Source organism: Nicotiana attenuata, unplaced genomic scaffold (genome assembly GCF_001879085.1).
Source record: "Nicotiana attenuata strain UT unplaced genomic scaffold, NIATTr2, whole genome shotgun sequence".
Classification (NCBI taxonomy): domain Eukaryota; kingdom Viridiplantae; phylum Streptophyta; class Magnoliopsida; order Solanales; family Solanaceae; genus Nicotiana; species Nicotiana attenuata.
Window position 1 is genome coordinate 1 of NW_017683615.1, and position 8,330 is coordinate 8,330.

General features: G+C 39.3%; 1 pseudogene; it reads left to right on the forward strand.

The window, feature by feature from the left end:
• The first annotated feature begins 6,248 nt into the window (after positions 1–6,248).
• Positions 6,249–7,979, forward strand: LOC109222071 (annotated as a pseudogene).
• Positions 7,980–8,330: the final 351 nt, after the last annotated feature.

Consider the following 8,330-nt stretch of genomic DNA (forward strand, 5'->3'; position numbering starts at 1 on the left):
TCTGCAGCCACAGAACTTTCCACAACTTTAGCTTTTCCCTTTTCCTTCTTCTTTTTCTTGCTTGCCTCTAAGGCTTTCTGCAACTCAGCCTCACTTTGCTTTACCCTGCTTCTAGTAGCCCTCACCTTTGGTACTGAAGGGACAGTAGACTTAGAAGATGACACCTTGCTTTTCTTTGTTGGCTTAGAAGCAGTTGGAGTTTTTTGGGAAGAAGCCTTGTGCTTCTTTGGATCGTAGCTCGCCCCAACCTTCTTCAGGATGTCAGCCAGGGTTTCTTCAACAGATGAACCAGGTTCATCTTGTTGTTCACTCAGGTGAACAAGACCTTCAGCAGCCTCCCCAGATTCACTTCCCCCCTGACTTGTTGACACTCTCCTCTACCCTTCCACAAATCGCAAGAATTTTGTCTTTCTTTTTCTTTCTCCTTCTACTCGACTCACCCTCCTTTACATCTCTCACAGAACCCACCAACACAAACCTATTATCCACCCTCTCTACTACATTAGAAAATACAAAGCAGGTATTGACCTCACCAGGGGTTTCTTGATTCTTGTCAGTGTCAGAAGACCCAAGTTCTTCTCCATCGCTTGCTGAAACAAACGCTTCAGACTTAGAACTCGAGTTAGATTCCTTTTCAGAGCTCTCCTTTTTCTAGATGGCTCTCAATTTTTCAGTTAGAGCCGTTCTCAGAGCACTAGTAGCCACTGTCTTTCTTGCCAACATTTTCTGCCGGCGAAATCTAGGTTTAGGATTGTCGCTAGGAGGTGCAGATGAGGATGTGTTAGAAGATACTGGTGGGGGAGTTCCTGGATTTTCTTGAGGATTAGTCATGGTGAAGAATTTCTAGAGAATTTTGGGGATTTTAGAGATTTTAGAGAGAAGGATGATGATTTGAGGTTTAGGGCTTAATGACGGTTATGGACTAAAATGGGAGTATGTGGAGTGTATTTAAGTAGAGTATGATTAAGTGCAGTAAAAACAGCCTTTTTGCAGTGGACAATCAGGAGTCTAATCCCTTTAGGACTCCGGTCTTTTAGTGATAAATAGACGACGCTAGTTTTTAGGAAATAGTCCCGTTTTCTTTAAACTTCTAGGAGAATGAAACTGGTTCAATGCTCAACGGTTATATTTTTAGGAGTTTGGTTAGAATAGGACTTCTGCTCATGATTGGAATAATAATCTTTCTAATTGTGCAAAGTATAGAAACATACCTGACCTCTTCTCATGAGCATATACTGATGAACCATGTTCTTCAAGTAGAACTTCTCTTGATTATGCCTCAGATATCAGAATAGAAAAAACTTTGTAAGAGATCAATGAATTAATAAACACACGTCACAGGAGTATACTGATTAGAGTATGAGACTGAGAAAGAATTAGTCTGGATATTTACATAAAGTCAGAACTTCTAACCAAATTTTTTTTTCATTGCATTCTGAACTGGTTCCTTTTTAGGTGATCTTAATCATCCCTAATTCCAACTTGTTCCTTTCAAAGTTTTCCCTATTCAGTGCTTTGGTGAAGATGTCAGCTATTTGTTTATCAGTAGCACAGAATTCTATTGAGATTAATCCTTTCTCATAATTATCTCTCAAGAAGTGGTGTCTAACATCTATGTGCTTGGTCCTTTTATGATGAACATGGTTCTTTGTCATACTTATAGCACTAGTGTTATCACAAAATATTGGTATGCATCCCACTTCAATTCCAAAATCTACCAATTGTTGTTTAATCCATAGTAATTGAGCACAACAAGAAGTTGCAACTACATACTCAGCTTCAGCAGTAGATAGGGCTACTGAATTTGGCTTCTTGGTAGCCCATGATACAAGACATGAACCAAGGAAGTGTGCCATACCTGAGGTGCTTTTTCTATCCACTAGGAAACCTGCATAGTCAGCATCAGCATATCCTACTAGATTGAAATTACTACCTTTAGGGTACCAAAGACACAACTCTGTAGTGCCTTTCAGATATCTCAATATCCTCTTGACAGCAGTCAAGTGAGACTCTTTTGGATTTGCCTGAAAACGAGCACACAGCCCTACACTGAAAACAATGTCAGGTCTACTGGCAGTAAGATACAAGAGTGAACCAATCATACCCCTATACAACTTATGATCAACTGATGAACCAGGTTCATCAATATCTAATTTAGTGGCAGTTGCAATAGGTGTGTCTATTTCTTTAGAATCCTCCATTTTAAACTTTTTGATTAGTTCTCTTGTTTACTTCTGCTGATGAATCATGGTTCCATTTTGACTTTGTTTGATCTGCAACCCTAAGAAGAAGTTAAGCTCACCCATCATGCTCATTTCAAATTCACTTCCCATTAGTTTTGAAAAATCTTTGATTAGCTTGTCAGTGGTGGCCCCAAAGATTATGTCATCAACATAAATTTGTACAACAAGAAGGTCCTTACCTTTTTCCCTTAAGAATAAGGTACTATCTTTTACCTCTCTTGTACCCATGCTCCAGTAGAAATTTTGACAGTCTTTCATACCATGCTCTTGGTGCCTGTTTGAGTCCATAGAGAGCCTTGTCCAGCTTGTACACATGCTCAGGACATTCTTTGCTTTCAAACCCTGGGGGTTGTTTCACAAACACTTCTTCTTTTAAGTAGCCATTCAGGAAGGCACTTTTGACATCCATTTGATGAAGAGTGAATTCCATATGTGCTGCAAAGGCTATGAGAAGTCTGATTGCCTCTAGTCTTGCAACTGGAGCAAAGGTCTCATCATAGTCTATTCCTTTCTCTTGGCTGTAACCTTGGACTACCAACCTTGCCTTGTTCCTTGTAACAGTTCCATCTTCATCAAGTTTGTTCCTAAAGACCCATTTAGTACCAATGACCGATCTGCCCTTGGGTCTTGGAACTAGGTGCCAAACCTGACTTCTTTCAAACTGGTTTAGCTCATCCTGCATTGCATTCACCCAATCTGCATCTTGCAAAGCCTCAACAATATTTTTAGGTTCAATGATAGATAAGAAAGCATCAAAAGCACACAAATTCTTTAATTGTGATCTGGTTTTGACTCCAGATGTTGGATCAGTGAGAATGTTCTCAATGGGATGAGAACTTTGATACTTGTGAGGTTTCACAACCAACTGGCTTCTGCTGGATGTTTCAGCCATTTGCTGAGGAACAGGTTCATGAACAGGTTCCTTCAAGGAGTTTATTTCAAATCCTCTTTGATTTCTTCCCCCTGTTAGGTTGCCCTGTAAGGAAGAACCTGTTCCATCACTTGTTCCTTCTGTAGGTGTCACTTTGACTTGAGCTGATGCTTCAGCCAAGTCTTTGACCAGTCCAATGGCTTCATCTTCATGTTCCTGTCTCTCAGAAAGAATGTTAGTTTCATCAAATACTGCATGCACACTTTCTTCTACACACAAAGTTCTTTTATTAAACACTTTATAAGCTTTGCTATGTGAAGAATATCCCAAAAATACTCCCTCATCACTTCTGGGATCAAACTTTCCTAGGGAGTCTTTTCCATTATTGTGCACATAGCACTTGCAGCCAAATGCTCTAAGGTGGGATATATTTGGTTTTCTCCCTTTAAGTAACTCATAGGGAGTCTTCTCTACTAGAGGTCTGGTCATGCATCTATTTATGATGTAACATGCAGTGTTTACAGCCTCTGCCCAGAAGCTGTGAGGCAATTTGCTAGATAGTAACATGGTTCTAGCCATATCCTCAAGAGTTCTATTTTTCCTTTCAACTACTCCATTTTGTTGTGGAGTCCTATGGGCAGAGAAGTTATGATCTATCCCATTTTCATCACAGAACTCTGCAAACTTAGAGTTTTCAAACTCAGTTCCATGATCAGACCTAATGGATGCAAGTTGATTTCCTAATTGTTTCTGAGTTTTCCTAACAAATGCAGAAAACATGTCAAATGCTTCATCTTTGGAAGTTAGAAATAAAACCCAGGTGAATCTAGAATAGTCATCAACTAGCACCATTACATACTTCTTTCCACCTCTGCTCATGGTTCTCATTGGACCACATAGATCCATATGAACCAGTTCCAACGTCTTGGACGTACTTACCATTTTCTTGATTTGAAGGATGACCTTACCTGCTTCCCCCTTGCACATGCCTCACAAACTTTGTCTTCCTTGAACTTGATATTAGGTAACCCTATAACCAAGTCCTTGGAGACTAATTTGTTTAGCTGATTTAGACTGGCATGACCAAGTCTTTTGAGCCATAGGAGGGGATCATTAACTAACACACTTAAGCAAGTGAGTTCATTTTCTGAAAGAGTTGACAAATCTACTATGTCAATATTGTTAACTCTTTTTCCCTGCAAAACAATTTTGTCAGTGATAAGGTTAATCACAAAGCATTTGGTGGAGGTAAAAGCCACAAGGTTACCTCTGTCACACAATTGTGACACACTTATTAGGCTATANTTCCTTTCTCCTGATTCGACCCGTTTAGTGAGCTCCTCGAGCATCTTCATGATGGCTAGGTTAGTTCCCGATCTATTATCGTTCGATTTCTCCCGTATACGTTCGACCCTGTGAATAACTTCTTGCGATGTATCGAGCTCAACTCTGCTTGGTGCTCGATTCGGATTTTGGAGCTGCGGTATCGCATCTTGCTAGGTCTGTAACATTTCAAATATCATTCGAAGGATAATTTCACCTTCTTCACCACTTTATGTGTTCTGATCGGCTGCTCTGCTAACGCTATTTTCGGGGTCGACGCCCAAATTTCTGTTAATGGCAACATGGGATTCGACGTCAATTGGGTTAACGGCTCGTGGTCCATTGGGGTTGACTGGAGGTACTCCATTTCCCGGGGCGGCTGCATTCTTGTTCTCGCCCTGAAGACCAAGGCCGTTGTCTATATGTGTGGGTGCTACTTGAGAATTTGACATGTTGATTCCTGAAATCAAAAACACTTACGAGAACAAGCGTAAAAGCAGTGTGTGTTATGAGATTAATACTAAGCAATCACTATTATTCTTAGCTCCACGGTGGGCGCCAAACTGTTTACCCTAAAAAATGGATCACAATTAAACATATAATGTGATTTTAAGGATAAGTGATTTCACTTAATATCAATTGAGAGACGTAAAGATAAGTAACAAAAATTGATAATAATGTAAAGCAAACCAGTGTTTGAACAGAGCCCTCGAGTTGGAATATCCTCGAGCTAGTAGAGCAAGAACTGTTAAAAAGCAGCAAACTGATAAACAAGGGAATGTAAATTAAAGAGAGAATATTGTATTGCTCTGATGTGTGTGAATGTAAGATGCCTACAAATGATGGGGACTCTTCTTTATATAGTAGAGGAATCCTAATTATGGTATAACTCTAATTACAGAAGTAAATTCCATGATTAGCCTAAACAACCGCCCTTGATTTGATCTGTTTCGGGATTTCCGCCGTGATCTTCGACCGGTTACGGATATCTCGCCTTTCCGTTATTGCGCTTCGTTCGATGTCTGTCATATATGGTCTCGACCGTTGTTGGCCTCGATCTCGAGCTCGATACCTTATCTTCGCGCTCTGACCTGATCCATTACGATACTGACCCTCGACGTGATTCCTGGTCTCGATTAAATGGCAAAATCGGGCAAGCCCTATTTTAACCGTATACAATACTCCATTAAAATGTCACACTTGGATTTAAAGTTGTAAGTTGTAACCTAAAGTAATTTTTGAATCTTTTTACCACTACAATATTAATACTTCCTTATGTCAAATGGGATTCAACCGTTCATGTATACCAAAAGGAACCATTTTTGCCCTCTTGGCCCAGTATAATTTTTCTATGTAGAGGATTCAATCGAACCCCCTTGGCTCTACATAACTCGGCACACTTGATAGTTACTACTAAGGGTGTATCGAGATAGTTGAGATTCCTCCACCGTTTTAATTAGATGTTTTTTTGTTTGAGCCGTAAGAATAAAGAATCTTTTGGCAAGAAGCGCTTTGCCTCGTTAGAGGGCCTGCTCAACATGAATACGAGTTAGTCGAATACAGAAGGGTTAAACAAAAAAGAAAATACTAATGAACAAGTCAACTTTCACTATAGAACTTTCTCTTTTAAATCTTCTAATCTTCTTTGCCCTTATTTGCCGGCCTACCCATCTCAGAAAAAAATATAAAAAGGTGCAATTTGTAACTATGTGACTTTGACCCCTTATTAGACTGGGTAGCGACTAATAAGATATTTGAAAAGGGAAAATTTACTTTAAGTATCTAAGTGCATGGATCCTATAAACGTGCCCTCAATGATGGTATTTGTCATGCTATTACGTGCTTTCATGTTCAGCCATTTTCTAAATTGAGACCAAATTAACAAAATATCATGTCCAGTTTGGAAGAAATTAAAAGCATAGTAGAAGAGAAAGGATCAAGAAAATCCTTGTTAGCTACAAAGAAAATGACCACTTCTATTTCCAAAAAGAAAGCTAGGCTTTCCAAAAAAGAAGCTAATGAACTTGGCACCTTCTTTTATTCTATCCTTGCTAAACTTCTATGTCTCATCCCTATTGCAATCCTCTTCTTTCTTTTAATCTTCTTTTGGTCTTCTTCTACCACCAATATTATTTCTGGTAAAATTATCCATCTTTGCTTCCAATCCCGAAAACTCAATGATCTCTATTGTATTTCGGCTGGAACACAACCAAATCTTGAAACACCAATTAGCTCCTTTTCTAATGGTAGTTTTCCATCCGTTAATGGTACTGCAACGAAATTGGTTAATGATTTGCAACAAAAATCTACTCGTCTTGGCATACCGATACCACCAGGCTACCATGCTTTCAGAAATGGCATGGTTAAAAGCGACGAGGAATTGTTAGTGGCTTATAATGATGTGGAGGATCAATTAATGGTACATCGATCGTGGACATCGAGCCAAAACAATGCAAAATGTGATGGTAGGGGAATATATGTGTATGAATTGCCAACAAAGTTCAACAAAGATTTGGTATCTCAGTGTGCTGACATGGTTCCTTGGGTTGACCTCTGCAATTTCTTTAGCAATGATGCAATGGGTGAGCCAGTAGAAAAGCTAGGAAAAGGATGGTACCAAACTCATCAGTATTCATTGGAGTTGATATTTCACTCCAGGATTCTGAATCATCCTTGTAGAGTAATGAACAAAAGTGAAGCAGAGTTATTTTATGTGCCTTTCTATGCTGGACTTGATGTCTTGAGATGGCATTTCAAGAATGTTTCGAATGATGTCAAGGACTCTCTCGGACTAGACCTTGCAAAATGGCTCGAGTCGCAACCAACTTGGTTTAAGAGATCAGGTAACATTTAAATTTGATGGTTTCAATCTTTAAAATACTTGCACCTGAACTCAATGTATCATTGAAATTATAAGTTCAGAACTTAATATTTGTTGAAATATAGTGAATCTTTTTACATGCATATCTATGTTTTGTTATGAAAATACTGGGTTCAATTAAACCTATAACACGTGAGCTACATTTGCCTCTGCAGGTAAAGACCATGTCTTTGTTCTTGGAAAAATTTCTTGGGACTTCAGAAGATATAACAATTCCGATTGGGGAAGTAGGGTTTTTGGAGCTAGACGAAATGCAGAATCCAGTAAAGCTGTTGATAGAACGACAACCATGGCATCTTAACGACATAGGAATACCTCATCCGACTTATTTCCATCCACAATCAGATGATGATATAATAACATGGCAGCTGAAAATCATTAAGGCAAACCGAAAAAGCCTGGTGAGCTTTGCTGGTGCACCAAGACCTGATGCACCAGAAAGCATTAGGTCGATCTTGATCAACCAGTGCATTTCAATAGAAACTGGTGAATGCAGATTCTTGAATTGTAGTTCGGGTGCATGTGATCAACCCGAGTCTATCATCGAGCTGTTCATGGAATCTGAATTCTGTCTACAGCCTCCGGGGGATAGCCCGACGAGAAAATCAGTGTTTGATTCTTTGATATCAGGTTGCATTCCGGTAATATTCTTCAACTCCCGGTCAAACCTCTCAACCTTCCAAACGTTCAACTTTCCAACTTTCGCCAAAATCATCAAATCAACCTACGGACCTCCAAATCCGTATCCGGACATACGCCTAAGTCCAAAATCACCATACAAAGCTATTGGAATCATCAAAATACCATTCCGGAGTCGTCTACAAAAAAATCAAACTCCGGTCAACTCTTACCACATAAGCTTATAAAACAAGGATAATTTATCCAAATCAATCCCGAATCGCCCGAAAATCAAACCAACCATACACGCAAAGTCATAATACATTATATGAAGATTTTCAATACCTTAAACCACCAAACGGAATGCTAAAGCTCAAAACGACCAGTCAGATCG